This window comes from Spinacia oleracea, chromosome 2 (genome assembly GCF_020520425.1).
Source record: "Spinacia oleracea cultivar Varoflay chromosome 2, BTI_SOV_V1, whole genome shotgun sequence".
Classification (NCBI taxonomy): Eukaryota; Viridiplantae; Streptophyta; class Magnoliopsida; order Caryophyllales; family Amaranthaceae; genus Spinacia; species Spinacia oleracea.
In genome coordinates, this window is record NC_079488.1 from 70769745 (window position 1) to 70775898 (window position 6154).

The 6154-nt window shown below is 36.6% G+C and overlaps 1 long non-coding RNA gene across 1 annotated transcript; it reads right to left on the reverse strand.

Moving 5' to 3' along the window:
* Positions 1-841: 841 nt before the first annotated feature.
* On the reverse strand, positions 842-5145 carry LOC110796365 (uncharacterized). The gene is made up of 2 exons (XR_002535565.2): positions 4046-5145; positions 842-1593 (listed from the first exon to the last, which is right to left on the reverse strand). It is a non-coding gene; the product is annotated as an uncharacterized lncRNA (long non-coding RNA).
* Positions 5146-6154: the final 1009 nt, after the last annotated feature.

A 6154-nucleotide genomic window follows, 5' to 3' on the forward strand; every position in this document is an offset into this window, starting at 1 on the left:
TATGTACAGACATATGAATGAGTGTTTGAATAGTTGAATCCCGACTAATCAATTTGTAGTCACCTTCTAGAAATCGTTAGAAAACCTAGGTTTGTAGTTTAAGTACTTATCAATAGAATACAATCTGGCAACACTTTAAATGGTCGACTAGAAGGACAACAATACGATTTGACACATGGCTTTATCGCAACTACATGAAATTGTTCTACTATTCTTCTTATGAGCCCATGACAATCTGAATGACACTTAAGGATTGCACACATCATTAGTTTTTACTCTAGTACACTAACTAGCTCCTTCGAAGACTTACATTGAGTTTATGGTCGACTTAAGAACTAAAATTATTTTGCATATGAGCAGTATTACTGTCACTCGTTGACCTCTTCCTTATGTAAAGACGTTTATTCACACAAACACACATTCAACTACTTGTAATAGCATGGCTAAAACCCACTAAATAATGACATATTCGAAGTTGCGACGCAGTCGGCTTGCGAGAGACTCCTTTTATTATACGCGAGCCATTCTACGACTAACTAATTTAAGTAGTAACATTAAACCAGCCCCTCGGTCTTAAGTCGATTTTGCAGTCGACTTAAGAGTGATGTCATTGGAGTCTCTTTACTTAAAACAAATTTTAAGAGCGACTTTAAACTATTTACTGAAATTAGTGACTATGAATAACTTGTGGGATTCTTTTAGTAACACATTTGTTAATAGCTATATGGAAGAATTGATGTCCAACAATATTTCAAGTCTTCGGCGACCTTGTTTGAGATGTTAAAACACAAATTCCTCCGAAAAAACCGACACATAAGTGAAACTTGACTCAGCACAAAAATTCTTTTAAAATCTAATATGTTATAAGTAGAAAAAATTTTGAGGTGCATAATATACACACATTTCCAACAGCTACTCTATTTTATGACTTCATCAAAGTAAAAATAGAGGTGCTTAAGTAATTTGTTGGTCACAAAAATACAATTTCGACAACCGTTATATACATGGTAACATGCGGATGAGAATTTGAGCATCCTCTTATGACTCAAGGTGTTATTAGTGGCATGAACCATCACAATACCCAGTACTTAGGTCATGAACATGCCAGTTCTCAGCTTTACATCTTGCTTTCACTATTATTTAGTATTGTAACTATTATGTTGTGATGGTTATGATTATAGCAAGTCAATCGTTGCCAAAAAGAGCCAGCCACTTAAGAAAATTTGGTGCCTCTAGCTTTGAGTCATTTTGGACTAACATGACTATGTCATAGCTCCATAATCTGCTGCCATTACTGAAAAATAATGACTATAAAGTATTAAAAAACCCCAGGTAAAGTACTCTTGTTATGTTTGTAGTTCATACATCTTGTGAGCTACTTTACGCATTAGGTAGATCATGTGGCCACATAAAGTATATGAGTGCAATAAATAAGAAGACTTTCCTGATGTTTTTTAGTGCAACTGTTTTGAGCTTATACCTTTTTCCTTGCTTTTGGAGTAGTAACCAGTGAGGTATTGTTACTCCATCAATCTCCATAGGATCGGTTAGGCTCTGCCTCGGAGGTTGGGAAGCAATGCTTGGACCAAGTTCCTACACCATTCACGTATCAAATATATTACATGCACAATGAATTTCTTGCTTTTCTTTTTAAAATGTGACTAATACATACTGAAATTAGTTGGTTGCACATTCTGAATGCAGTTTAACAATAATTTTAATTAAAGGATCTCTTTTCCTTAGTGCCACAGGAAGTTAAAGCTTAAAGTGGTAGAGCGTATATCATCCTTAATCAGCGGTGGCGTTTACAATGAGATAGTAATAAAAACGGAGTATGCGCCGGTAAGACTTGATTCAATTAAAATTTTTACCAAATAACCACATTAGTTGCGGCAAAATGAAAGCACTTTCAATGGGAAACTTAACCAAGCACTCTATATGTACCCTTTACTTTGGTCATACTGAGTTCGACTCATCCACACCCAATTATCAATTGGTCGGCTACTATCACAGATTTTTATTACACCAAGTTGTTTGAGCATTTTCATATAGAGTCAAAAAATCACAATTTTGACTTAACATAAACGTCAATGAGGAGGTAAAAAATACCATAAGCATGCTTATCACGAATTAAAAAGCTGATTGCGACAAATTAGACCATAGATGGTAGCAATTTTAGACCATTTGCGAACTAAAACTGTAGTAAGTATGACTCTTCAATTCATAGTGCAATCTTTGATTAAATAGCTAATTGTGAAAAATATGCGCCGGTAACAGGTGATCAGATGATGCATACAAACAAAGAGTAGAACCATGTATTCGAATAAACTTTTAGTAAGTTGCCGATAGCGAGCAGGCGGTAAATTATATGGCATGACTCTAGTTCAGGCTGGTAAGATTATCACATTAGGCCGTCTAACAATTTAGTGTGACTGGAAACAACAAAGCTGATAGCCAAGTATAAGGGACGTATCTGGCAGTAAGATTAGGCTGGTAACAAATTAGACAATGTGCAAATTAAAACTAGTAGTAAGTCAGGTGATAGCAAGTAGAAACTCGGTTTTAGATAAAACTTTTGCAGCGTGGGTCCATGGGGGATGACTCTAAATCAGGTGATAGCAAGTTGACCCATCAAACAAGGCCGATAGCATTGTAAACCAATCATACATTAGACCAGTAGCAGACTAGCAGCCGACAATTATGACTCTACAGTTTATAGTGGTAATAGGTAGTTTTGCTAAGGAGTAATGAAGTTAGATGGTAGGAGGCATATAACATTGTAGACTAACAGCAAATTAACTCGGTAAGATATGCACATGCACACTACTGACTGTATGACACTATGACTAACATCAGATTAAAGTAGATTAAAGTAGCCAACAGAGAAGAAGTACGACAGCCGACCATAATGACCGACAATACACTAACTGGTAGCACTTTCAAATGGTGTAAGGTTGGCCGTCAGCAAGTTAGCTGATAGCAAGTTTTTAAGAGACGCGTACCCGACAGCGAATCAAATGTTAAGGGGTAGGACTAGGCTGGCAATGAAACTTAGATCGGTAGCAGACAGTAGGATTTCGAAAAGACATACTTGTGGCAATTTATGCACACACAGTCAACAACAAACTGTGGGTTATGAATCTTCAAGCCAGGCCGGTAGCAAATCAGATAACTTTTAACCACTTGCTAATAATTCTGCTTAAACATTTGCTTTAGCATCACTCATCATAAACCAGGTAATTTCACATTACCCTGGGAACAAATCAGTCAGCAATAGCTCAAGTAAAAAATCAGGTAATCAATATATAAATCGGTCTTATTAACACTTGCGGTATGATAGAGAGATAATGACTGAGACTTTTAAGACTCGATGGAACTTAAAGCTTAACCATTACGCTTTAGCAAACACACAGTGTGCACAATTTAACTTGGTCATATGAGAACTAGATTAAGGCCGCCCAAACCTTCACATCTAATGCAGCGGTGTGGTAAAAATCATAAACTTATTAATGCCGTTTAGCAGAGGGAAATTAATTAGCTTACTCAAACTAAATGCCTACTGGAGTACTGGTGCATACTAATGGCAGGATGGCTATGGAGTAGTACAATTATGATTAAATTAGTCCGGTAGCAAGTATGACTCGTCAAATCAAGCCGGTAGCATCCAGCTAGTATGACTTTAGACCAATCGTAGATTTAGACCAGCAACCAAAAAGGTTTTCCAAATAGAACTTTCACAAGCAGACTTAAACTGGTAAGAGAATATGAGTGATCAGTTGTAAGAGATTATTATCCGGAGTTAACGTGCAGGCAGAATTAATCTCAGGTAAGCTTGGGGTAGGCTAACAAATACTCATTTACACAATGCATAGTTGGCATAGCCGGCATATATAATCTTAAAACTTGTCGCAGTCGGCATAGTCACTTCTTTGCACTTGTTAATTGGGTTTTACGGAAAATTTCATTTATAAAACCATAAACCATAGTTAATTTGTAGCCTTTAATTTAACACAAGAGACAGAAAAGAATTATGGGGTAAGATTACCTCTTTAGGCCGACAACAATTTACCACTTTAGGCCGACAACAATCTAGATGGTATGGGTATCCTGGGAATAAATCAGATAGTATTAGCCGGCAATGAATCAGGTATTTTTAGCCGGCAATAAATCATTCGGCAATAAATCGGGTAATTTGAGCCGGCAATAAGTATGGCCATAATTTTAAGTCGACTGAAGGTATCACTCTATCACAGTCTGCCTTCTGTATTCATAATGCAAGCAGAAATACGTATACTATTATACTAGGATGCTTTATTGTCAACAAATCTGCTAATGCTTTAACACATTCTTTTAATTTCACATAAATAAGGAGAGGGAGAACTTAGCTGGTAGTGGTGTTCTGGTGTCGTAGCAATTCAGCACTTACTCGGTGATGCCGATAGCATACCTGCCGGTAGGACAAATGTCGGTAACACCGATTTACTCTTACTACTTTTGAACCTCAACCCTTAGCTTTGCTTTAATATCCATGGCATTTTACCTTTACCCACGACACTGATGCTTTTTCTTCCTTAAATTGAGACCGGCAAGGATCTCTGAGTGGCTGGTAGGAAGTCGTTTGGTCGGCAGCAAATCCGGTATTTAATCGGTGACGTCGGTAACGAACCGGCCGGACATGCCGGTAACACTTAGCTTACAGCGATCCTTGGATCTCGACCTTTAGAATTACTTTAAAACTTGGATTGAACATTTTTGACACCCAAGACATGATTTGACCCCCGTAGCTTTGATGTTGCTACCGCTGCCAGAGTAACTCGCCATTTTTTGTCGGAATTACACAGGGGCTTGAGGCACGAGGCCTCGTTTTTCTTGCAATACTCGATTTCAGCCCGACAATCCTCAACCTTCGAAGATTTCTTTTTCTCTTTCTTTTTCAAGAACTTTTCTATTCTCTAGATTTATTTTAGAAAATAATATGTTAGTGTTTGATGGTGGGTATAAGGAATTTGATGTATTCAAATGGCTAGATCTTGAAAATACGGAGTAGAAATAAAGGGACAAAGTGGTTTTGACGTTGCTGCTGATCTATCTTCCTTCCTTTTACTTATTTTACCTTTTTACCAAAAGAATATATATATATATATATATATATATATATATATATATATATATTCAGTTTTAGATTTGGAAATATTTTCTTACCATATTTCTTGTTTTCTCCGTCAAACACTAACAACTTTTTTATTCATTATAGTTTTTAGATTTGGAATGTGAAGATGTGGGCATACGTGTTAACGTGTGTGTTTGGATTTTGTGGTGGTAGAATGCAGTTGATTGATGAAACTATGAAAGAGGTTGAGTTTGTAACTTTTTTCACTGTACTTTCTGCCCTAAAATATGACAGTAAGTTTTCATTTTCCACTCATTCGGAGATTCAGGACACAATGATTTGTTATTGTGCCCCTCCTTCTAGCGCCAATTGTTCCGGTATTGGAATCGGTGGTGTGGTCGGATCTTCGTATCTTGAATGTGGAGGTGATTTCCTGCAAAAGAGATGGAGTACAGAGAGGAGGGAGTAGAGAGTGTAGAGAAGTTAAGTTTACCTTCCCCCATAAATGAGTATTTATAGGGGTTTGATGGATTATTAGGTCATAGATTGGGCCTTGGCCTTTATTGCACTTTGAGCCCATAACACTAGAATATGATATTCTGGTATAGAATTGGGCCTACGGGAGTATTCCGTACAGTAATACATCAGGTTTTCTCTCTACCATCCATTTGTCCACAATAAGATATTGATTAATATAGTCATTGCTTTCAGTATATATCATCGATGGGTGTTGTTATAAACGATTATAAAAATAATATGCAAAGTTAAAGATTGACAAAATAACAATCATATACAAAACTTTGTATATATTTTTAAGGAAGATCGGCAATTATATGCAATGTATTTACACTAATATAAACCTGGTCCACGCTAACTTAGCGTGGACCAGGGCAACGGAGTAATTTATATGGGAAAATGTGTAACTGTCACGTGACAGTTATTTTGTGATTTTAAATAGTAACTATATGCATATTATAGTAACTATGTGTTTTAAAGAGTTACTATGTGTTTTGTAGAGTTTAAATGTGATTTGTGTCTAGCCTA